Source organism: Peromyscus californicus, unplaced genomic scaffold (assembly GCF_007827085.1).
Source record: "Peromyscus californicus insignis strain IS unplaced genomic scaffold, ASM782708v3 Scaffold_4__1_contigs__length_199733344, whole genome shotgun sequence".
Taxonomy (NCBI): domain Eukaryota; kingdom Metazoa; phylum Chordata; class Mammalia; order Rodentia; family Cricetidae; genus Peromyscus; species Peromyscus californicus.
The window spans coordinates 60054223-60080951 of NW_026294562.1; the positions used below are offsets into that span (position 1 = coordinate 60054223).

The following is a 26729-nucleotide window of genomic DNA, read 5'->3' on the forward strand; positions in this document are numbered from 1 at the left end:
CCCCCAAAGCCTGCCCCATGCCACCTTCCTCAGGACCCTCCAGGAACCTGCCTATACCTGCCACCTTAGGTTCAGCCAGTGGCTGCCAAGCTCCCTTCCTTCAGGAACTCTCCCCCCACCCCCGCCCTATCTCTAGAAGACCCAGAGCCAGCAGCTGATAGTACAAGAGTAGGACATGGGGCTAAAGAAAAAGAAAGGGACCTGTCAAAATGGTGAGGCAGAAATGCCAACACCTCCACCATGTGGGAACTCTTCATGTCACCCCCTTGTACATGAGTGGGAACTGCTACTTCCTGCCTGGTGTCTGGAATAGCTAGGCACACCCTCTGCACAGGACCTGGCCTCCCTTAGGCTGAGGACTGAGTATCCTCCTCAGGTCACTGACCCAGTCCTCAGGGACCCAGCCTTCTTTGCTGCAGACCAGTTTGGGCCAGAGGACAGTATTTGCCAGGCTATGAATCCTAAGCAGCAGAGACCCTGATCCTAAACATGGAACAGAGGAAAGGCTATAACTGGAATAGGGACTTGGGGCTCCCATCAATCCCATTCTCCAAGCCAAGTGAGTGAACACACAGTGTTAAAATGAAAACACTGGAGGCTGAGAATATGGCTCAGGGTATAAAGCATTTGTTCCACGAGAATAAGGACCTAAATTCAAACCCTGGGCACCCATGTGAAAATCCTGGTATTGCTGTGTGTGCCTGTAATCCTAGCACTGGGGAGACATGGACAGGTGGGATTCAGGAGCTCCCTGGCCAGCTAATCAAGCTGAATGGGAGAGTTCTGGGTTCATGAGAAACCCTGTCTCAAAAAGATAAGGTAGCAAATGATAGAAGACATTGGTGTCAACCTTTGGCCTCCACACATACATGTGTGTAAAGGGACATGTATACACACATATACCACAAACAAAATAAAAATAAAAACCTTTGGTGGTTACTCTGTCCTCCAAGCTATGCTTCCCATAGTACAAGGGCAGTCTCTCCCCAGGAACCCCCAAGTCCCCAGTCAAAAGCTTCCCAGACTGCTGCTTAAACCCCTCTGGGGACCTGGCTCACAGTCACTGATGCTGTGTGCCTTCCTCCAGGACCCACTCCCCGCTGCAGCTCTGCCTTCATGGTTCATGACTGTGACTGGCTTCCAGGCATATCCTGGGGTATACACTGAACAATCAACCTTCCTCAGGCCTTCTCAAGCCCCTTGGGAAATGAGGAAAATGGTCTTTTTCCTTAAAAAACCCCTGCCCACCTCTCTTGTACATCAGTCTCTATATTGGAAGCCAGGAGGGCCAGGGCTATCCTCTAGGGTCCTCAAGGCTCTCTTGAAATGACTCAAGTCACACTTAACTCTGTAGAGTCCACTTACTAGCCTCCCCAGCCATCTTCTTCCTCTGCCTAACACACAGGATGCTTATCCCAGGACCCACTGCCATTCTTGTGTGGGACACTCAGCCCTAAGCTGCTTCAGATTCCCAGTGTAGTCTTTAAGGATGCCCTGCAGAGCCCAGGCTCCCAAATGGGTCCCTTCAGGGCTTCACCTTGTAACAGTGTTACTACCTCACAGATACACACCTACACAGTTGTATTCTGTGACACTGTCCAAACACTGCAGATAAACATTATATACAAAGTTACACTGTGTAACTTTATCTTCTAAGGCACCCATTAGAAAAACCTGATTGCCCCCATAGAGAACATGCACATCCATAGGTACAAGGCCACCACGAAAAAGAACATGGCAGATCTCAATAAAGCAATATAAGCCATCTATTAACGGAGAAAAACAGATACCAAAGCAAAGCCAATGTCTCCTTGATAGGTGGTGCTGGGCAAGCTGGGACTCCACATGCAAAAGAAGAAGGCTGGACTCGTATACCTCATGCAATAACCAAAGACCTCCATGTAAGGCCTAAAACCGCCAAACCCTGAGAAAGACGCCTAGGACAAAAGCTTCATGATATTGGAGTTAGCAATGATTCTTTTACAGGACACCAAAGGCTTGGGCCACTAAAGAAAAAAATAGACTCTCAGGCTTCGTGAAAATGTCAATGTCATGTGGCAAAAGGTCGTATCAACACAATGGGAGATTTTCAGATCATCTGTCTGATAAGGGCTTAGTATCAGGGATAAACAGACTACCATTCAATCTCAAAAAAATAAAACCCAGCTGATTTTAAACATGGCCAAAATTGACTTCCTCCAAAGGTGATTGATACACAGATAGTCAGTAAGCACATGCTTGGCATCTGAGTTTTGTTTCCTGTCACTGTGATAAAATACTCTGACAAAAGCAACTTAAGTGGGGAGGGCTGGAAATGTCAACACGTAGACAATGTAGTGTAGAAGGTGAGTTGTCCTTACCAAGAACAGGAACCCATCCATATGCTACAGCACAGAGGAGCCTTGAAAATAACTGTGTCAGGTGAACTGAGCCGGTTACACAAAGACATACTATGTGACTTTACTGGGACAAGCACCCTAGTGTCAGATCAACAGAGGTAGAAAGCAGGATGGGATGCTGGGAGCTGGAGAGAGGTAGGGGAGTCAGCTTTACATGGGGTCAGGGTTTCAGTTTGGAAGATGGAAAGTTCTAGAGCTGGAGACTGGGGTAGTTTGCAGTGTGTGGAATGTGTGTCACAACACCCAGCTCAGAACTTACAATGGGAAGGTTATGAAATGCCCTCCACGACTTCATGTGTTTGAACACTCAATTCCCAGCAAGTGGTGCTGTTTGGGAAGGTTTTGGAACCTTTAGGGGGTGAAGACTCAATGAAGGAAGTGAGCCACTGGGGGTGGGGCTTGAGATTTTTAGCCTGGTCTAACATCCTGTCTTGTCTGCAGGTCCACCAAGATGTGAACAAGCAGCCTCAGGCTCCCACTGCCACAGCCTCAAGGCCTCCTGCAGCCACACCTTCCCTATCATGACAGATTATATCCCCTCAAACAACAAGCCGCCACAAACTCTTCCTCCTCTGTGGTGCCACTTCTCAGGTATTTGCTCAGTGACGAGGAAATAGCCAGTGCAGGTAAAGATAGTAAATGTTGTGCATGTTTTACCACAATGAAACCTAATAGAAGGGAGTGAAGAGATGGCTCAGCAGTTATGAGAACTGGTTGCTGTCTCAGTGGACCAAGGTTTGGATCCCAGCACTAACTCCAGTTCCAGGGAATGGGACACCCTCTTCTGACCTCCTCTGCCATAAGGCATGCACATTATACATGTGGAACACACACACACACACACACACACACACACACACACACACATGCTCAACTGTGTGTGACAACTACAGAAAGGGTAAACTGCAGCAAGGGAACTAGGCAGGATTGGCCAGGGCTGGGAAGGGCAGGTAAAATACTGTTCTGAGAATCTTCACAATGGGTGTCTCACTTCCTTTCCTCATATCCCTAAATCAGCAAGTCCTGAACCCACTCGGTTTGGGACACCAGAATGAACCACCAGCTCCACGCCAATGCAACTTGTGACAAGCACCCGATAGGAAACCTAACCTGAATCACTGTGGGCAGCAGGGTACACTGAGGCTAGTGACAGAAGAGCTGCACACAGACACTGGGTACCTGCCCTCCTAACTACTCCCAGAGAAGTGACAGCCCAGGAACTACCATGTGTGTGCTGGGCCCCAACAAGCAAGTCTTCATGCTGGGAACCATTCACACTGTGGGAAGAAGATGCTGCAGTAGAGAATGTTTGCCTTGAGGAGCTGGGACTGAGCCACCAGTATGAGGCCATGTGTGTATTCATGCATCCAGGAAAGAGACCCAGAATGGGAGATGGTGGGCACACAGCAGCATTCCCACCAAGGTAGAGCAACCACATGGGGGTGGGGGGTGGTGTGCAAGCTTGGCTTTAGGGAACTGGGTTCCAATCCAAGGAGCCAGCTCTCCTTGGAGAAGAGATGGTTTTTGGACTGGGACAGGGAAAATTTCAAGTGAGCCTGTAGCTTTAGGAACAGTAGAGAAGGTTCCAATTAAAAAAAAAAACCAAAAAAAACACCAGGGTCACCAGACAGTGACCTAAAGAGACCCGGATACCAAAGCCACAGGATTTGAACAACAAAAATAAACAATGCACAGCTGGGCACACGCTGTCATCCCAGGACTCGGGAGATGGAGGCAGGGAGAGCAGAGGCCTCAGTGTGAGGCCCACCTGGGAACCTGAGACTTCTCTCTCAAAACAAAAGCAAACCACAGCGCTGGAGAGATGGAGCCATGGGTAGGAGTTCTTGCTGCACAAGCATAAGGACCTGACTTCAGATCCCAGCACCCACATAAAGAGCTGGGAGTGCTGGCATGAGTCTGCGACACCCAGTGCCATGGGGGATGAAGGCAGGAGGGCCACAGGACCTAGCTCCAGGGTCCAGGAGAGATTCTGCCTCGAAGGAATAAGGCGGACAGTAAAAGTGCAGGACATCCACCCCGTGTCCTCTTTTGGACTCTATGCATGTGTACATATACTACATATACAATTACAACACACACACACACACATACACAGAGAGAGAGAGAGAGAGAGAGAGAGAGAGAGAGAGAGAGAGACAGACAGACAGACAGACAGACAGACAGACAGACAGAGAACACAACCAAATAACAAAACCCAAATAAACAAAAGAACAAACATTAAAAACAATAGTGTTGATGTGCTTGCCATAAAGTGTTTATATGTGGCACTGATATAAAGGAAAGTAATTAGAGAGTGTTTAGGGGGAACCCCAAATCTCAAGACACCAGGAGGAAACTTGGAAACAGATGCCCCGCTCAGCAAACACTGCAGAAAGAATCTCACAGGCAAGGCCCACAGCGGAGAGACAGCTCAGTGGTTAAAACTACCAGCTCTTTTTGCTGACCTGGATTCAGTTTCCAACACACACATGGCAGCTCACAACTGCCTGTAACTCCAGTTCTAGGGGATCCAATGCTCTTTTCTAGCTTCTTCAAGCATCAGACACACAGGTGGCACATAAACACACATGCAGGCAAAACACCCATACACATAAAACAAATAAATCTAAATTATATGCCACCTACAGTCTAGCAGAGGTGAATTTGTATGTCTGGGGGTATCTGCCCCAAGGTAGTTTCTGAAGGTAAGTCCCCACGGAGCAGCTAAGGTCACACGTGAGGAGATATGACACAGTCCAGCAACCCTGTGATCTACTCCTGGGATCTACAGTGCGGCTCCTGGGCTGATTTCCCCCAAATTCACAATTTCTATCTGATCACAGAGCCCATCAGAGTGAAGGCGCAGGACGCAACAGCTGGCATCCCTCAAAATGCCAAGGTTATGAGAGACAAAGACAGAGCTTTTACAGGTGGCAGAGACAAGGCAGCTGCGAAACAGTACGATGTGAGGATCACAAAAGAGAAAAATGCATTCTCAGTGGGCTGGCGTAAGGCCAGAGATTCAGTTGTCACTTACTGGTGACAATCCTCTGGTTTCAATCATGTGCCCCAGTGATGTAATTTCCTGAGATTATGGGGACAGCTGGGGGACTCTGTACTGTCCTGGATCATTATCAAGCCCAAAATTATCTCAAAATAAAAAGCAAGAAAAATGTAGGGATGCTGAGAGACCAGATCTTATCAACTGTTACTCAAGCCTTCAGTGCTTCCTGATGGTCTGAGTCACAGCTCTGGCCTATCTCCCCTGCCACCTTCCTCTCCCTTATCCACACCTCCCCCAGCTCATCTGCTCCAGCCAGGGCCCCTGGCTGCTCCCATAGGCGTCAAGCTCTTGTCCACAGGGCCTTTGCACATGTGGTGGCCTTTTGCAGAAAAGGCATGGCTCACTCTCTCTATTGACTCAGGTTGAGGTGGTGGCTCCCCTGACTATCCTCCAGAAGGGTACTTGGCCCCTTCTCCACCCATCCCCTGTGTGATTTCTTAGGGGTCTTGACTCTGCCGGATGTACTGCACACTGCATATCTGTTTGTGTCTCTCTCTGCTCTTTGGAATATCACTTTCAAGAGGACAACACTCGCGCCTTATTACCTCAGCTTCCCACAATTACAGGGGCCCAGTGGAAGGGCAGTGGGGTGATAATGAATACAACATGAGACTTAAGAACATTGAGAGTGTTCTTTCACTGAATGAGTTGTTTTGTTTTTGAGAAAATGTTTCACTATGTATCCCTGGCTGGCCTGGAACTTGCTATGTAGGCAAGTCTGGCCTCAGACTCGCAGAAATCCATCTGCCTCAGTCTCCTGGGTGCTGAAATTCAAGGTATGCACCACTACACTCAGTGAGATCCTATTTTTAAAAATTGTACACAGGTGCACACATGTGCACATTCAAGTGTATAGGGGTGTGCATTGCACAAGTGAGCATGGAGCCAGAGGACAACCTTGGGTATCATCCTCAGGAATGCTGCACACAGACTTTGAAATGGGGATCTCTCCTGGGCCTGGAGCTCATCTATTGGTGAGGCTGGCTGGCCAGTGAACACCAAGCATCCTCTCCTGTCTCTGCATCCCAGAGCTGAGCTATCAAGTCCCACCACACCCAGCATTTTACACATTAACTGAGGACCAAACTCTGGTCCTCAGAAGCACATCACTGATGGAGCCATCCCTCCCAAACCTGAAGATGCTAGTTTTGCCTCATCAAATTGGTGAAGTGTTTTGTGATGATCCCCAGCTTTAGAGGTGGAAGTCAGTGATGTCTGACAAGGTGGGTGGGGATAGGTCAGGACATTTCCTGCAGGCCAGTGTGGCTTTGGGTTCCAGAGCCATAAAACCGTGGGAACCCTTTGATCCTGCCAGTCTCCTGGAGATGATGCCCAAGGACACAATCCTGAGTTCCTGCCGAACTGTGAGGATTTGCATCAGAGTGCTATTTTTAATAGTAAGTGAGGAAGCAGTCCAGGTGTCCACAGGAGGGAGTCAAACAAGCTACTTCAATACCACAGGGGAAAGGCAAGGTCCATGCAGAAATACACAGAAAACTTCAAAAAGCAGCATTGCGATTTTCTCAAATATCTGCCTGAATGTATGGACACAGGGTGCTAGCATGTCCATTGCTGCTGAGTGCCTCCTACTGCTCGCACTGACCTGCTGTTTTATAACTCACTTCCCTTGCCCTCTAACAGAGTCCGTGGACTCCCACAGTTCCCATTTTATAGAGAAAAAACTGAGGCAGTAGCAGGGAAGACAATGGAAAAAGAGCCACAGCTTGTGGAAAGCTGCCTTCAACACTGCTCTGGTTTCATCTCCATGGCTGTGATAAAACACTTTGACAGAAAGCAGCTTAGAGGAAGAAAGGGTTTATTTGACTTATACTTCCAGATCACAGCCCACCATTGAGGGAAGTCAGGATAGGAACTCAAGGCAGGGACCTGAAGGCAGGAACTATGGCGGAATGCATCCATCCTCCTGGCTCTCTCACAGGATCATACTCACTGGCTTTCTTATGTAGGCCGGGACCACCTGCCTAGGGAATGATGCCATCCACGGTGGGCTGGTTCCTCCTCCATCAACAATAAAGACAATCCCCCACAGATGTGTTTATAGGCCAAGCTGACCTGAGAGACACCCTTCTCAGGTGATTCTAGGCTGTGTCATGTTGATAATTAAAGCTAACAAAGGCAATCAGTGTGTGCCCTATGTATACACAAGCCCTCAAGTATGTGCAAGTACAAACACACACACACACAGGAAAGAAAAAAATATGCAACCATTTACACAAGCAAGTCACTTGGAAAAAAGACACCAAAAAACCTCCAGTTAGCCTCATTAGCTTTCTTACAATGAATTAATTTTATTTTCTTCCTTGAAATTCCTCAATGTTCTCTGCCAAGCATTTCTGGATTTTGTGGTCAGAAGAACTAACAGAAAACCATGATTGCCCATTTGGCAAGGAGATGTTGATGTTCAGGGGCCTGTACATCAGGGATGGCATTGCCATCAGAGTCTGACTAAGGCAGACTCTGATGGCAATGCCTAGTCAGACTCTGATGGCAGAGTGTCATCATCTGTTCCTGGGTTCAGAAGAGAAACGGTAGGCATTATTATGTGACCTTTCTCTAGCTCATCAGTCCATTTCAAACACAAAACAAATTGCAAAGTCACAAACATTTTAAATTTGTTACAATATGATTCACCAAATTACAAACTTAAAACTTTTTCTACATCTGTAGCTAAATGTCTAGTTTTTAGAAGTAAGATTTTCCAAGACTGGAATTATGATGCATCGACTAGTTAACTTTCTCATCTGATCAAATACCTGACAAGAAGCAACTTAAGGGTTTACTTGAACTCAAGGTTTGAGATGTATAGTCATCATGGCAGAGAAGGCAGTGGGAGTGGCTTGCAGCTCTGCTCTGGCCTGAGGCTACTTGCTCACAGGTAGGCATTTAAGGAACCAAAGAAAAGACAGGAAGTAGGGCTAGCTATAACCGTAAAGACCTACCTCCAGGAACCCACCTCAGTAAATACCCACCTCCAAAAGTTTCCACAGTCTCCCCAAACAGCGCCACCTGCTGGGGACCAAGTGTTCAAGCACATGAGCCTGTGAGGGATATTTCACATTCAAATGATGGAAGAATATCTTTTCCCTGCCTTTGTTCCTAAAGAATTAACCACTGCCAGGAAGAAACAGTTTGTTTTGCTTTTCTATTATTGTTCTTCACCTCTCTTATTCCTTTGTCTTTCCTTGATTTCTTCACTTGTTTTTAAAAATGAAATTCCACACAGCTATGGATTTGCTCCAGAGCAGAGATGTGCATGCAACCCTTTGCTTCTTCTAGGTTATTATTAAATGGCAGTTATAGTTGTCACTATTTTTAAGTATGTTTTTCTTCTGAAACTTTCATTAACTAATTTTGTAGTTAACAACAAGAGACTAAGTCGGGTTGAGATGGGGACATTTGTTATATAGGCTCTTAATTTTGGAATGCCTGAGGCTTTCTACGGTCTAGGTAAACCATGGGTTTTTTGAGTGTCCTAAATATGCTGAAAAAGGACCAAGTTTAACTATATTAAAAATTCAAAATTGGACCAATGAGATAGCACAGAGGGTAAATGAGCTTGCCATCAAGTCTGATGACTTGTGTTTGATCTCTAGAGCTCACATATTGGAAGGAGAAAACAAACTCTTACAAGATGCTTTCTGACATTCACATACATTCACATACACATATCTACCCCCTCTACCCAAACACATGCATATGCAAAATAAATAAATAAATAAATAAATAAATTCAAAATTAAAAAAATTGGGTGGTGGCTAGTAAGATGGTTCAGCGGTTAATTGTGATGGCTGCTCTTACAAAGGACTGGGGTTGGGTTCCTAGTACCCACATTGGGAGGCTCACAACCATCTGTAACTCCAGCTCCAGGGGATCCAGTGATGAATTCAGGCCAGAGAAGTGAATAGTTGTGGGGAGACTGAAGCAGGGCAGCAGGTGACTGACCCAAATGATTCAGGCCTTAATCCAGGCACTCAGTGCTTAAGTTGCAGGGGCTTCCCCAGGGTCCGGTACTAGAACACGCCATCTACTATGTCTCAGTGCTAAGGCCCACACAGCCCTGCCTCATCATAGCAGATGCAAAAGACGAGAAGCAACTGCCATTTTGATCCATGAGCCACAGTGACCAAGACATGTCTGCTTATGCCATTCCTTATTGAGGACCCTGGATGTCATGATGGAGCCCCTGAAGCCGAGACAGCTAGGATCCATAGAGTCACTCATCCTTAGTGTACCCAATACTCCTGAAAACAGAATAACACCAGGCTAAGTCCCCAACATTGTTACTCCTCAGGCAAGTGGAGGTGTAGGGCAGGTGTGGTCCCCATGCACTCTAGATGATAAGGGGCCAGACAAAGGACAGCAGCCTAGTCAGGTTCACACAGGCAGGGAGCCTGAGTCACACAGCAGCATCTCATCCCTGAGTCCCCACCTAACTCTCACATTGCTGTTGAGCCAGAAAGTCTCAGCACAGCACTCTGTCCTCCAAATGCTCCATCTGGTCCAGAGAGGACAGAGGCCAGGAACCAGCTCACCTTACAGTGAAGCAGAATCATGGCCTTTGCCTGGGTGCAGGTGCCTGGCCCCTGCACCCCACAGATCTGCCCATGCAAGTGAGGCATGTACATTCATGCATGCATGCATGTACTTACATACTTTTACACACACACACACACACACACACACACACACACACACACACACACACACGCATGTATTTATAACTCCAAACACATGGAGACATGAAGCTATGTTCACAGAACAAAACCAGGACCATTGTCACTCCTCCCCTCAAGGCCCAGATAGGGACACTCATGGTGACATGAGGGTAGAGAGATCCAATAGGTCCATCGGGTCTGCTGACACATCAATGATGACATTACCGCTTCCAAATAATAGACTGGTACTATGGAGGGGGTGGGGCTCCACCCAAAGGCAGAGGAGGGACAGAACCAGCTACACAAAGCCACCTGTAGCTACATGGAGCCACAGAGAGCCACAGGAAACCACACAGAGTTATTCAGAACTACATAAAGCCATACACATCCATGGAGACACCCAGAGCAATGTGGATGAGGAAGCAGGCTGGCTAGCAGGTGTGAAGTTGAGTGGATCCTCTCCTGTAATCAGACCCTTACTCTTTGCCCACAGTGGGGATTGCTAACCTTAGCTCTGCTGTCCACAGACGTAGCCTGTGCTTCCCAGTGTCCACCAGACTAAGTTTTCAAGGCCTGCTCTGTGCTCACCTTTGAAATTCATTACTATTGTATATGTGTAGGATGTGGAGGAAGGGCACACATGCCATGGTATAGAGGTCCAAGGACAACTGTGGAGTTGATCCTCTCTTCCAATTTTACATGGGTTCCAGGATCAAACTCAGATCGCCAGACTTGTGCAGCAAGTGTTTACCTACTGGCACCTTGACCCCTTCATTCACTTTTCAAATCCTCCCATGAACACTCCACAGACAGGGGCCCCAGAAGCAACTTCACCCGTGAGGAAGGCTGCTGTTGGCTCCTGCCAGGAATGGTGCTTACTCCATACAGGACTTTGATCACAACAGACAATGTCACTTTGGCAGTGGAGAGGCTCACTCTATGAACTAGACCACCCTGAGGCCAGATTCCATTAATAGCTAAGGCACAGAGAGGCTAAGAAATCACCAGGGACAGAGCCCAGCCCCTCCGCTACCTGGCCGCATTCTCACAACCCAGCATGCTGGTAGCACCATGCTCACCATAGGGCTCTGGACTGGTAGAAGTAGCTTTTCCTGGGAGAAGGTGACCTAGCCCAGATATGCCCAGGCCAGGAAGAAGTGCCAGTTGCCACCTGTTCATAACTCCAGGACCAGCTAGAGATGACAACAGAAAGCCTGCAGCTATCTCCATGGTAACCCTGGCCAGCCCCTCACTCTCACCATGAGAACAGGACCATTATATTATTCTGCTTCTGAGCCCCCAGACTTTTATATAGAGAGGAAACATGCCTGGCCTAGGAGGGAGTCACACCCATCCACATGGACACATAACCACCAGAGCAGAACCCTAGACAAAGTCATCTCTTCTTGGAAGGCTTCTTTCTACTCTAGGTCTCAGCCTCCCCAGCTATAAAATGGAGCAACTGGGCCAGTAACCAAGGTCACTGTTGCAATGCTATGGTTGACATGTCCTAAGCAGAGTCTCCAGAAAGATTCAATACACTGCAGAGTCCCCTTGAGCCAGCTACAAGTGGGCAGGTCCCTTTCACACTCACCCAAGAGAGTCTGAGCTCCCCAACTCAACAGCCACACAACTCCAGGGGAGGGGTGGGTCAGGTTACAGCCAGCAAGTCAGAATCCGGAGCCATCTGGTAGAGGCCAGCTCCCTGTAGGCTCTCAGGAATGCTGCCAGCCCTATATTGAGGGTTGTGACCAGCCATGGCATGGTGCCAGGCTACCCAGTGGGCATCAAGATGCAAAACAGACCTGTGAGAGGCTCTAGACTGCCCTGCATTCACCTGAGGCTCCAGGAAACCCAAGGCTACCCTGTCCTAGAAGGGAGGCTGGTGGAGATGGGTCCTGTACTCACGCCCTCATCCGCACACAGGCCAGACCAGCTTCCTCAAATTACGGGAATGCCTTTGGCTTGAGTCCAGCTGTATTGAGGTCATCCACACAGGGTGAAGGAGCCCCCATGCTTTCCCACCTTCCCTGGGCTTTCAAAGGAACCTGCTTTAGTCCCAGTTAGACAAGCCACCCGGGCAACAGCCCCACCTACAACAGGTGTTTGTGCACCTGTCATGAGCAGTGAAAGGGGACAGGGTGGGGCTGCACAAAACTACCCAAGCGGCACCAGACAGAGGGTGCTGCACCACCCAATAGGCCCTGGGGCCACAGGTTCTGCCACTGCCCTGCGGCCCTCACTAAGAAAAACCATGTAGGCAAGGGGCTTGTAGGTGTTCCAGCCCTGGTGGGGGTCAAGGTCTCCTCTGGATCAGACCCTCAGATGGTCTGCTATGTGCTGGACAGAGAGCAGCAGTTGGCTGCAGAGAGGGCCTCAGGCCTCCCACCCAGATGGGGAACTTGTACCCTGGCTGGCCACTCAGGTGAAGGCCACATCAACAGTGGCAAGTCTAGTGTCTAGGTATAGAACACTTTCCTTCCTTCAAAGCCTGCAGAGGGAGCAGCCATATCCCTGCCTGGGAACTCGCCCTTGGTCTTCTGACTCTCTGTGACAAAGAGAAGGCAAGAGGTGGATTCCCAATTCTTGTATCTCTAGGCTTAGGCCTTAAAATGGGACCTGTCCTCTAGTCCCAAGCCTACCTGTAAGCTACCTGGACCCCCTACCCTACCCTACCTAGGCTGTTCCTCCTATCACCCCCAGGGCTTTAAGAATCCCAGAGGTCACTTGGCCAGCTAGAGATCCTTCCAGTATAAACTACATACCATGCAGTACTGGTCCCAAAGAGAAGCTGGGTTCCTTCCATCCAGCCACAGCTCTGCCCACCCACATCACTCATACTAACCCTAGACTTCCCTAAGGATAGGACTTGGAACTCAGGCCCAGAGCCCATGGAACCCCTCACTAGGCACATGTTTGTACCCCAACACCCCCTCCAGGCCCAAAGTACATTCAAACAGAGTTCTCCACCCAAAATGGCAAGAAGCATCCCCCCAGGGGAAGGCAAGGGGCAGAACCCTATGGCAGGTTTCTTATTGCTTATTTTTATTATGGTGAGCTTTTATTATCCAAAATACAGGAATGCACCTGTTGTAAAATTCACATGAGGCCACCACAGTGATTCCTTAATGCCCCTTTCTAGTTCTTTCCAAACTAGATGACCATAGATCCTGGCTCCAGAGTGAGCACCCTGTCATCTGCCCAAGTGAGGGACACTTTTCCATGCCAGTCAAACTTAGCTCTAATTGTCCGAAAGTTTCTTCCACATGTCCTGACCTTACCCTGAGCACCTGTCTGTCCACCAGTGACATCCAATGTCCACAGTGCCCTGAAGACACAGCCTGTCATCCTGGGCTCTGGGTTAGTCCTGTAGCAAGCTCAGCTTGTTAGGAGCCCCGGGTGCTGTTCACACAGTGCCCTCTTAACTATATGCTGATGGGACTTGTTGGGGAAGTGCCACACACAGGATGTATGTGACACCTCCACGGCCTCCTGCAGTGGCTGGTTCCTGCCTGGCTCCAGCTGAGGCCCTCCAGGAGACACACTGAGAATATACTTAGGTGCCTATGCGAGCCTGGTACCCCTAAATCTCTGTGAGCTATGTGCCCTGTTCAACAGGTGCCTGGTACCCCACACATGACAACCATTTGTCCCCCACCCTGGAAGAGGTTGCCTCACCCAAGGACACCCTCCCAGGGCAGTATGACTTTGAGGCCACAGGCAGCCAGCCAGAGAGGCCTTGATAAGCACAGCAGAGGTGGGGCTGCCCTGGGAACCAAAGCTGGGAAGACGTGGAGTCCCCAATCTCCCCCCCTAACTCCCCACCCCAGTCCTTGTGCCAAGGACAGCCAGAACATTCCCGCTTGCCTGGGGAGGTACCACGCCTCAAAAGAGCTAAGCCAGGGACCTTGATCTGGGATAGAGAGGGCAAGTTTACACTTAGCGGAAAATCATCTTTACTGCACAGGTTGGCAGGGACTTCTCAAAGGCCCTTTGTATAACTGTCCTTCTGTTTTACCTCCTAGCCACGTGAGCCACGTGAGCCTCGTGAGGTGGGAATCAGATGGCCCGGGGACAAAGGGAGGTTAACAGGTCACCTGAGGTCATGGGATGAGCCTGGAACAGAGTGCCAGCCCTACTTTTCTGTCAGAGGCAAACCTGGGACCCTGGAGCTCCACCACCACCCCCGTGCTTTTTCATGTGGTAGTTGAGATATCTCCTAAAGGTTCCCAGTGGCCCTTGCATCGGTTCCACCGCCTTCAGGCCTCCTGTGTCCAGTAGTCAAACCTGCAGTGCTAGAGGTTCAAAGCAGGCTGCAATCCTCATCTACCAGGACCCTTCATGGCTGCTCAGCTCACTCAGAAGGATTCTGGGTACCGGGTCTGGCCCAACGGCAAGGACACAGCTTCTGACCTCTCTTTGCAGGTGGAGGGTCTCCCTTGTGTTCCTGGGAACCACTGGCCAGTTCCTCCCCTTTGTTTCCCTCTGGGTTTGCTGTCACTATTACTCTACCCTGGCCCGTGGCTCTACCAGGCTCCCACCTGCAGGTCAGGCCACCCACACCCAGGATTCTCTTGTGAGACCACCTGCCCACTTGTGCCCAGGAAATCCATCACTCTCTTATGGAAAGGGTCTTATGAGGAAGTCTAGATCAGAATAAGGGCCTGGGATGCTGCTCACTGCTTCTGGGCACCAGGATTAGCCTTTCTTGAAACTCAGGGCTCTCCCCAGGCACTTGTAGGCAAGTGTAAAGGTCAGGAGAAGGATACATGAAAGATAATAACTCCAACATGACACCCCTGTCCTTGGCATCCAAACCTACACTCGAGTTCAGCCTTTCTACTTCATAGGAACACCACAGCCAACCAATCAACACCCACTGATCCATAACCCTTTCGCTGGCCTGGAGTCCAAGCACTCACAGGCCACCTAAGCAGCCCATGGTCCACCATAGAGGCATACTTAGAACCTCCCCCTTCAGGATGGGAAATGGCTTTCAGTCTTCCCTAAGTCCCTGAAAGACACAGTAACCTGTTTCTCTTTCCAGGTTAAGGAGACTCAGTTACCCTTTGGGTCTCAGACTTGGGTTACATAAGCATAGGATGAACAGGAAACAATGGCCCAAGATGGCTGACAGAGCAGCAACTCAGCTGACTGCAAAGGCAAGGCCACATGATCCTATGGACATTCTCAGAACATCAGGTGGTTTGGCCAGTGTCCTCAGTAGATACAACAAGCTATATCTGTCTATGTTTCCTTCTGCCAACCCTCATCCCTCTGCCTACCACCATATCCATTCATCTCTCCATACATTTACCTACTACTTCGAGACTACATACTCATCAACCTAGACATCCATCCATCCATCCACCCACCCATCCATCCATCCACCCACCCATCCATCCATCCATCCACTCACCAACCCATTCATGTTTCAACCCATCATCCTATCTACCCATATTTCCATTTATCTACCTACTACTACATCAAGAGTCCTCACACTACCACCCTAACTATCCATCCATCCACCCATATACCCACCCACCAACTCAGCCATCCATTTACCCATTATCTTAACTATCTCTCATCTATCCACCCACCATCCTATCAATTCACCTCTCCATCCACCTATCAACCATTCTATATAACTACTTACCTATCCATCCACCCACCAATCCAGTCACCTATTAACTCAGCCATCCATCAAACTACCTACACATCTACCACCACGACAATCCACTTAGCAACTTAACTATCCAGCTTTCCAGCTGACTGTCCACTACTCCATCCATCCATCCATCCATCCAGCCAGCCAGCCAGCCAGCCAGTCATCTACTTCTCCCCATTATGCACAAATTCATCTGTCCCTACCCTCTTCTCACATCTGTTTATCCTCTGTGGCCCCTGCTTCATTGGCTCTGCACTGACATAAGGGGAGATTATTCTTTCCACACCTTGTGGCAGTCTAACACTCCAACTTCCTGAGACCTAGAAGATTGAATTGGGAGCAGGGACCACACAAAAGTAGTCATTCATTATTTGTGGACTATCACCCTGCCCACCTAACACACATGTGCACACATGGAAATATGGACTTCCAATTGTCATGGAAGCTAGTGCGGACAGGATAAGAGGCAAGGGTGTCTCAGTTCCACTCCAGATCAATTTATGTGGCTGACATAGCTTACCTCCTCTAAGCTCTGGAGAACTGCCTCACTGCAAATCCTATTTCCAGAGTAATGCAGAATATTCTAAACACTTTCAAGGAGGTGACTAACTCATAATGTCCACTTAGAAATAATGCCAGAGACACAGAGGTAATCAACAGTGAGATGGCAGCCTTGAGGGACCTTTAAATGACCACATATAGTAAGATGTGGGACTCTGTGATATCCAAACCCATGTGATCACACGACCTGTTAGCATCCCTAAGACAGAGACCCAGGCCCTGTTCACATGTGAGGAAACAGCCCAAAAAGCAAGGTGACCTCACAGGCCACATACCCCCAGTATGCAGGCTCTGGGATGGTACCACAACCACTTCAAACTGTCCCCTGCCATTACCACTCACTCAGGAGAGGGCATTCTGGGATCCAGCAGAGGCGAGGCCAGTTCTACATGCAGGAAGCCTACCTGCTCTCCATTGTCACCTGAGAACCCAGGTTCTGCAGTTGCACCACTGAGGGGCCCCTTCCACAGAGTTCTCCAGGGAGATGGGCATTGTATCTGCCTGCTCAGAGAAACACAGGCAAAGCAATGTGGCCTTTGCTGCCTGGGCCCACCTTCTGCCCAGCCTGTCTGCCCAGGGAGACTAGGCAACTTGATGGACACCCCCTACCACTGGAGTCCTGCTTCCCACTTGGCTGAGAAAATCCAGAGACCTCCGCTGTGTATTGCATGGAGGATCCAAGATCGTGAACCATGCTGCAGCTGGGGAGGGGCTGGTCTGGGTGCTCAGTGAACCACAGTCCTCCCAGAATCAGAGGGGCTTTCGGGAAGGTGCCAGGCAGGGCTCCTGGGCTGAGAAGAAGCTATTGTTGGTCATTGGTAACCAGGTGTTCAGTCTGGTCTGATTCAAAGACACCAAATCCCCTGTGTGGTTTTGTTTGTACACACCCCTGGCCTTCAGGTTCCCACAAAGAAGAAATAACCACACCCAACTGGCTAATACAGTTCTAAGACCCAGCTGTGCACTACAGCTACCCAGCTGAGCCACGGCAGGAGGGCAAGCCATACTCTGATTCTATCAGCCCCCAATCACCTGGCTGGGTTACAGAACAAGAACATGGGCCTTCCTGAGACTCTCACCTGTACGGAGGGAGCTGTCTGAAAGCAGGCAGCCTCAGTCAAAGAGAAGCCCAGCCATGTGGGCAACAACAGGTAGCAATCCACCCCAGGCTGTCCTCTACAGGACCTGTGGATTAAAAAGCAAGCTCACCGAGTACCATGATATTGTAGCCTGTTCCTAGGGAGGGAGCTAAGGACTCTGTAGGAGTGACCCTGCAGAACAAAAACCACCTCAAAGACCTATGCATGCCTCATTACTTGGAAACAGGGAAGGGCCTGGCCTGTTACCAAGTAAACTTCAGGCCGGAGGGAGGAGGCGGCACAGAAGCGGGAGGCAGGGAGATGGAGGGAAGTGAGAGAGGAAGGAAGGGGAGAGAAAGAGGGGGATGGGGAGGAGGAAGGAGAGAGACAGGGAGGGGAGAAGGAGGGAATGAGAGGAGAACGGAGAGAAGAGGAAGTAGAAGAAAGATAGGAGAGGAGGGAGGGATGAGGAGGGGGGTGGGCAGAGGGGAGGGGGGAGTCCTTGTTCACTCTCCAGACAACCATCTCTGGACTTCAGGTCAGCACAGAAGGCAGCTGCCAGCCTTGGCTGTTTACAGATAGGACTACTGGCCTGCAGTATGGAAAGCTGGGAAAGGCACTGGGCACTTTTCCCCTTTCAAGAAGCATGAGGCAGACACCAGATCATACTAGACATGTAAGAGGCTTCAGCTGAAGTCAGGTGTGATTCCCCACACCCCACATTCCTGAGAGCCTCCGGCAGGGCCTAGGCAGCCCTAGGCTCTAAATCCTTCAAGGCTCATCAACACCCCTCTGGTTTTCCTAGTCTGACTCCTGCCCCAGCATTCCTACCTACATGCCTCCTGCTTCCCCACAGCTCTCTGGCTCGCTGGGATAGGTGGGCATGCTGCTTCTCCTCAGCACTGACTAGCTCCCTAATTATAACCCTCAAAGGACCCAATTGGTCACATGAATGGGGCCAATTCCTGGCAGCATTCAGCATTGCCCCATACTAATGCTGTAACCATAGACACTACAGATCATTCCAGCCAGGTTCCTTCAAGTACTCCCAGGAAGCCTGGCATTTCCATCTCACTGCTGACATTACAGGGCTGGCATGAAGGAGCACCAGAGCACTGGGCATGAGCCTCAGTCTATCTGCTCCACCCCAGCATTTTCCTGACATCCTGTCCCCAGGGAGCAAGGGAGCTAGCCACAAAAGGGTCACAGCAACCCCACCCTCTCCCACTGGACAGAGCCATCTCCCATAGCAGACAGGAACCAGGACACACAGACCCAACAGGTGGCACTCACTGCAGAAAAGAGCATAACTTCCAGCAAGAGGTAATCTCAAACAGTGGATTTTGCAATTTGTTTAATCAGGACCCAAGAAGGGCACATGTGACACACCCTCCAAGTCCCTCTACCCTCCCTCCTTCCCCTGAATATGTCTTGGTGTTATTTCTTCACCAAAGCCCTCAGATCGTCTGCCCTACAGGTCTCTTCCATCATGACGTATGTACTTCATTTCCACCCTTACCACCAAAGCATGCTCTTCTGGCCCCAGCATTTCTTTCCCATAAGCTTGATCTGGAGGCTGCATCTAGCTCATAGTGATGGCAATGTGGGTCCTGGTGGAGCAGTTCTACACCAATATTAGACAGTCTCACCCATCTACGTTTTGGAAAAGGTAGGAGTTAAGATGCTCAAAGCTGAATCTGTCATCTCACCAAGACCCATGATGGTACAGTTCAGCCCTGTGTGGTTTTAGGCATAAGTAAACCCCAAAGAAACGGGACCTCTTCCGTGCTTTGGTACCCCTGGTTACTGCTACAGAGGAAAGCAGGATAGGTGTGTGCTGGGTGAGATCTGGGCTATCACCTGTTCATCTCCCAAACTGCCCCTTAGTCACTAATACAACTGAGGGTCTGAATGCCTACAACGCATTCTGACCCACTCCGGCTGTTACCGCCAACAAGGCACACCTTCCGGCCTTCTCCAGTCCTGTGACATGCCCTGGCATACACTGGCCACAGCCTTGCCTCCTGCTCCAGGCTTGGCTTGGGCACCTGCTGTGGCAGGAGGCTCAGCTGTATGTTAGGAGTTCAAGATCTCTGGGGTTAAGGGAATTTGCGGATAGGGGGGCTCACAGCTGCTGAGCAAGCCTTGTTTCCTGCCTTTCCAGAAAGCAGAAAAGTCTAACCATGGCGAATGAATACTGACACCAGTCACTCACATGTAGGGTGATTCAGGATTAACATCCTCTAGCTATTGCCATGATAACTATGCCCTAGCTCTCACCTACAATTCCCAAACAGCAGCCTCAGAGAAACTCGGGAAATGGTGCCACCCCATGGCATGGTCTCTGAGAGCTGTGCATTTGTCCCAAAGACAAAACAGTGTAGAGATGTCACCTGAAACTAGTCCTTTCTTAAGAGTCAGCATTTACCTCTTGGCACACCTGCTTTGTTTTAATCAATGGGGACAGTTGTTTGTTTGTTTTTTTCTAGTTAAGATACATTTTCTCTGCTTGGTAGCAAACCTTTAATCCCAGAACTCAGGAAACAGAGGCAAGTGAATCTCTGTAAGTTCGAGGCCAGCCTGATCTTACCTATTTAGTTCCAGGCAAGTCAGAAAGCTACAAAGTAAGTCCCTGTCTCAAAAAAAAATACATTTGAAGCTTTTAATTGAGCTTGGTTTTTTTCTTTCTTACTCCCAATATGTTATATTTATGTGATCTGCAGTCAAGTGTATAAAACAAGGATGTTCATTCCTCCTCTCCTGGCTCTTGGAGGCAATTTTTATTCGTTTTGTTTTGTTTGAGACAATGCATTGATGTGTAGCCAGGGCTGGCCTCAGACTTATGGAAATCCTCCTACCTCAGCCTCCAAGCCCTGGGATTACAGATGTGTTCCAACACGCCTGGCTGTATGGTGGCTTTCTCACTGAAGACCCACCCTAAGACCTGGGACTGCTCCCTGCACAGTTGCATGATGTCCTGTCCACATGGTATCTTCCACACAACTGGTTCTCTGGCCCACTTGGAAGAGATCTCATCATGCTGTGTGACCAGTGAGCACCATGTGACTGTTCTATGCTGATGATGGAACATCCCTCATGATGTCCATCTGGTTTGAAATGCTACATTTCCTTATATGGATATGTAAAGCTCTGTTGCCTTGGCTGTCTGCCTGGCCACATGCCAGTAGCATGCTTCTTTAACCACCAGATCTTCATGTTTTACCACATTTTAAGCCATCATAGCCAAGGGCATAGATGTACTTCATGAAGAAACAGGCAAAGATGGTATAGAGTAGAACTCTGCCAAGGTCAAGTGCTCTGAGCACATGACTCCTTGGGGATGCTTAGACACAAGTGGGCTTCCCCTGGTACCCCCACATTCTCCTCTCTGCTAGGAGGATGAGGTGCTTCTGAGAAGGAAACATGGGATGGAGGGCCTTTCCCTCTCAGAGAGGCTGCAACCAACATGGGTAAGATGCACTCCCAGCCTGAGGTAGGGTGGGGTCTCTGTGCTGCCGAAGGGGCTTCTCTATAAGGGTCAAGGCCTGAAGAAGTTGGAGGTGGCTTGGGTCTCTAGGCAGCTGATGAACCCTGACTGTGGCTTTCTGATCGCAAGTTCCAGGAGAAGGTACTCTGGAGGGATGCTCTGAGTGGCCTTTCAGTTTGCCCAAGAACACGGTTTAGAGAAGGTACAGAGAAGGGCACTCACCTGCAAGAGACATGGAGGGGAAACATAAGGGCCTGCTCCCCAGTCTGTACCCTACAGATGAGGTGGCCAAGTACCTGAGATGGGAAAAGAATAGCCACCAGAAGTGCTTCCTAGGAGCTGCATTTAGAGGCCATGCATGGGAGCACAGCCCACCTAAAGTCAAGAGCAGAGTATCACCTTGTCAGAGAATACTGCATCCTAAAGGCCTCTGGACAGAAGTAAAGGAGCACAAAGGAACTAGTAACTCTAGCAATACATCCCAAAGGAAAGAAAAAAAGATAGACTGCTTGACAAAGAATTCAAACTAGTGATTTTTTAAAAGAAAATTTTATAAGATACAATACAGACTATAGCAAGACAGTTTAATAAAATTGGGAAAATGCTTTGTGATATGAATGAAAAATTTAGTAAAGAGTCAGATTGGGGGTGGTATCTGGAATGAAAGAATATGACTTATAAAATAAAAAAAACACTATTAAGAGCCTCGGTGCAGACTAGATCAAGCAGAAGAATTTCTGAGTCTGAAAACAAGTCTAACAAAAAGGAAAGCCAGACAAAAAAGTCTGAAAAAGCAAAGAAAACCTTCAAGGCCTATAGGAGACCAGAAAGTGAGTAAATAGGTACATTGTAGGTGTTTCAGAATGAGAAGAGAAGAGAAGAGACATAGAAACTCAATAAAATAGTTGACAAAACAATTACTGAAAACATCACAGTTTTTGGAAGATACAGACATTTAAGCCTGTGAAGTTCAAAGTACTACAATAGATACAACCAAAAGCTCTACAGAGCTGGAAAGAGTAGTCAGTGGTTAAAAGCACTGGCTGCTCTTCCAAGGGGCCTGGGTTTGATTCCCAGCCCCCACATAACAGTGCACAACCTTCTGTAACTCCATTTCTAGGAAGCTAGTATCCTCTTCTGGCTCTGCAGGTACTACACACATGCCATACACAGACATACATACAGGTAAAACATCCATACACATAAAATTAAAAATTAAGCCAGGAGGTGGTGGCGCACACCTTTAATCCCAGCACTTGGAGGCAGAGCCAGGTGGATCTCTGTGAGTTCGAGGTCAGCCTGGTCTACAGAGTGAGATCTGGAACAGCCCCCAAAAACTACATAGAGAAACCCTGTCTCGAAAAACCTAAATAAATAAATAAATAAATAAACTCAACAAGGAATATTATCATCAAACTACCAAAAATACAAGGCAGAGAATTCTAAACACAGCAAGAGAGAAGTGTCAGGTTACATGTAAAGGAATCTTCATTAGACAAACAGCAACCTTTTCAGCAGAAGCCTTATAGGTCAGAAAAGAATGGGATGATACAGCCAGAGTCCTAAAAGGGAATAAAAAAAAAAAAGCTGCCTACCAAGAATACTATACCCAGCAAAACTATCCTTCAGAAAAGAAAAAAATAAAAGTCTTTCTAAAGCAAGCAAAACTGAAAGAATTCTTCAACAGATTGGTCCTATAAGAAAGGCTTCATGTGGTACCCTGAACAAAAATAAACGTCTCTGGTCTCTCCCTAGCTCAAACTCCCGGTCAGAATAAATCCTTCCTTCCTGAAGTGGCTTCTGTAAGGTGCTTTGTCGCTGCGATGAGAAAAGTAACTAACACAGAGACTGAAAGTTCAGGGATGGGAGACTCAACTGAGGCAAACGAAAACAAAAGCAAGCAGTAGTCACACTTACATCAGGAAAGTCAGCTGTCAGACTGAAAAGAGACAGAGAAGCCCACTCTATAATGGCAAAGGGATGGAGTCAACAGGTGAATTCCTGCACCCAACTTTATAAAGCAAAGACCATTAGATCCCAAAGGAGAAATCAGATTCTACCAGATTGTACCAATAACAAACTGATACAAATCAAGGACAAATTGTATCAATGGAAAGGCAGTCCAGGAAAAAGTTAATGGAGAAACCCTGGAGTTAAAGTACACTAGAGAGTCAGGCAGCGGTGGCCCACGCTTCTAATCCCAGCACTCAGGAGGCAGAGGCAGGCAGATCTCTGAGTTCCAGGACAGCCTGGTCTACAGAGTGAAACCCTGCCTTGAAAAACCAATATATACACAAACAATAATAATGAGGATAATAAAGTACACTATAGACTAAAAGGACCTACAAGGCACTCACAGAACATCTCACCCACAGCCATAGAACAAACACCTTCTCACCACAAGGAACGGCCTACAGGACGGACCACATGAGAGACTGTTGTGGAACATTAGTTTACACTGCGAAGGTGTGTCCTTGCAAGGCACCTTCTGATTGGTTTAGTAAAGAGCTGAACGGCGAATAGCTAGGCAGGAAGAGGTTAGGTGGGACTTCCAGGGACAGAGAGGACTCTGGGAAGAAGAAAGGTGGAGATGCCAGAAGACTCTGAGAGGAAACAGGAGGTGCAGGAGCAAGATGGAAGACAGGTAATGCCACATGATAGAATGTAGATTAATATAAATGGGTTAATTTAAGTTATAAGAGATAATTAGGAATGAGCCTAAGCTATAGCCTGAGCACATAATTAATAATAGGTTTCTGTATCATTATTTGTGAGCTGGCAGCCTAAAGAAAAATCTGTTAACAGGAGACCGCAAAGTGTCTGTCTGTCTGTCTGTCTGTCTGTCTGTCTGTCTCTCTCTCTCTCTCTCACTCACACACACACACACAACTAGTCATGGAATATAACAAAAATGCAGAGAACAAAATGCATGTTTAAAAATCATCAGCCCTCTATATCTGGACTACTAACTTGCTAAGACTAAAATTAAGACAAAGCCTGCTCATGCTAGTTACAAAAGGATGGATGTGTATAACTAAAAAGGCAGATATCTCTACAGCGAACATTACAACTTGAGAAACTGATGATGATGCAGAAGACCATCATACCATGTTCATGGCTCCAAAGGAAATTATTAAAATATCCATTGCTGCAGAAAGCAATGTAGAGATTCAATATAGTTACTACCAGAGTATCAGCAGCATTTTTCCACAGGACTAAAAATAAGTCCTAAGATTGGTATGGGGCCACAGAAGAACCCAAATGGCCTAGGAAATTGGATCAAAAAAGGACAAGGCTAGGAAACTGGAACAAAAGAGAGACAGCACAATACATAACTTGGAAACATCCTCAGGCTGGGGATGTGACTCAGCTGGCAGAGAGCTTGCCTACCATGCACAAGGACCTGGGTTCAATCTGAGGCAAAAAGGAGGGGAGAGACTGAGGTTTTAAACAGATGGGAGGGATACTATATATTGCAGGGTGTTCAGTGCACATCTGTAATCCCAGCACTTGGAAGGTAGTGACAGTCTCAAGAGTTTAAGGTCATCTTTGGCTACATAGTCTGAGTCTGAGGTCAGCTTACTTTACATTAGACCCTATCTTAAAAAACAAACAATATTTTATAGCTTGAGTAAGCAAAGCAGCACGGACCTGGCATAAAAATACACACAATATGGAACTGAAAAGATGGCAGTTAACAGTCCTTGCTGCTCTTGAAGAGGATTGGGGTTCAATTCTCAGCACCCACATGGTAACTCATAGGTGCCTGTAATTCCAGTTCCCAGAGATCCGAAGTCCTCTTCTTGCCTCTAAGGTTGCCTGCATGTACATGGTATACATACATATACTCAGGCACAGGCACAAGCATGCATGCACACGCACACACACACACACAAAAAAAAACAATTAATTAATTTTTAAAAATGAACACAATAGAAATGTAGGGAGACCCAGAATTCAATTCATGTCTTTGCACCCAGCTGAATTTTGGCCCAGACTGAAAGAGCAGCCACTGGAGAAAGAAGTCTCTCTCATGAAGGTGAGAAGGCTGGATAGGCCACATGAAGAGGGTTGTCCTCTGGTCAATACACACACCTGTGCATTTGCGTGTGCGCATGCACATGCGCACACACACACACACACACACACACACACACACACACACACACAGACACACACTGTGCATTTGCACATACATACACATGCACATTCCTGCTACAGGAGGTAACCTGGCAGACACATGGGGAGGATGATTCTACAAATGGCCCCGCCTCCTTTCCAGGACACACCGCCTTTGCCTGGATCCTTCTGGAACCACATCCAGGTGTGTTCTGCTCAGTTTCCATAAACCAGAGCCGGGTACTTCCCAGGAGGTGGCCAGAGAGTGGACAAACACCATATGAAGCACTCCCATCTCAGATCTGCCTGTGCTTAGCTAGGGCAGTGGCCAAGACAGAAGCCCTGGCTTATTAGAACAGTAATGGGTGGGGCCCTCAGGACTGTCCCCAGGCCACAGAAGGGTCCTCTGGCAGTGTCTGCCTCTACCCACCACTTTCCCAAGCTCAGGAATGTCACTGGATAAAAATACTGCAGACAGATGTCATCAGTCTGGCCCGTCTGTGGGGCTTAGAGTCATCCAGGCAGCAGGCTTGTCGACCACAGGCCAGGCTGTGAGGGTGGGGTTAACAGCAGCAGGGAGAAGGCAAGGAGCCCTTGAAAGGAGCCAGACAGCTCCAGGTGCCTGCCTGCCTGCCTGGCCTCTTAACACTCAGGGGCATCAAGATACATGCTAACACCAAAAAAAGACAGCTTTACCAATGGACTCTCCGTGTGCGAGAAGGCAGGGCAGGGGGACAGACAGGGGCACTGAGCATCTCTCTGCCTGGGAAGGTTTTCTGGAGGAAGCACCTTCAGAACATTTGACAGAGTGTGCACTAAAGGCTGACGTGTGTCAGGTTGGACTCCAATCCATCCTCAGGAGATAGGCTCCTTCTGTCCAAGGACTCTCACCTCTCCTTCGAGAAGAACAGCAACCATTCTTTACTTGGTTCTGATCATCATATGGTATATGGGGCAGGAGCTCCCTGGCTCCATGAGCACGCCCAATTGTGTGACCTTAGGCAAGCAATCTGCCCTCTCTGAGGTCCAGGGTTCTCAGCTGCACCCAGCAAGTAGCCACACTTGACAGGCCCTTGAGAGAGGTGCTACTGCGGTCCCTTCCACCTTTCAAGAGGCCTCTGGGTAGGTCCAGGGAAGGGGGCTGGGCCACACAGCGGAAGATAAAGGGCTTGCAGAGGCAGCCCTTTCACGTGCTCAGACGCCTCGTGGAAAGTCAGGTCCCATGGTGACCACAGTCACCCTGCCGATAGAGCAACCACCAGCTTTTCTCTGTGGCCCTCAGAAGTCTGGGACTCTGCCCACTCAGGAGGGCTACAGAAAGGGATTTCCCCCAGGAAGAAGCAAAGAGAACAACACATCTTATTCTTGGGGGTGGGTGAGCAGAGCTTAGCGGGGATGACCCATTAGCACCACCTACTCTTTGGCCCTGAGGCCTTGCAGGGCCACAGCCTCCCCCTGCCCTACCTGTTACTCCACATGCTTCCCCACAGGGTCAAAAGAGCCAGCACCTCCCCTCTGCAACTATTCCTTAGGTTCAGCATCCAGATGACCCCTGTTGGTAGCACTCATCCCTTCATTCCCCCTGCTAGAGGCAGGGGCTGGGCACCCCACAAAGGAGTTCCCAGAAGCTTCTCTGCAACCTTTCCTCACAGCAGGGTGCATAGGCGCCCACAGTT

The 26729-nt window shown here is 48.6% G+C and overlaps 1 long non-coding RNA gene across 2 annotated transcripts in view; it reads left to right on the plus strand.

Annotated features, from left to right (window-relative positions):
* Positions 1-26729, plus strand: part of LOC128125790 (uncharacterized) — a 205458-nt gene that overhangs the window by 165399 nt on the left and 13330 nt on the right. For both annotated transcript variants that reach the window (XR_008223227.1, XR_008223228.1), the window contains exon 3: positions 2841-2990. This is a non-coding gene — a long non-coding RNA (uncharacterized LOC128125790). The remainder of the gene's footprint in view (positions 1-2840; positions 2991-26729) is intronic.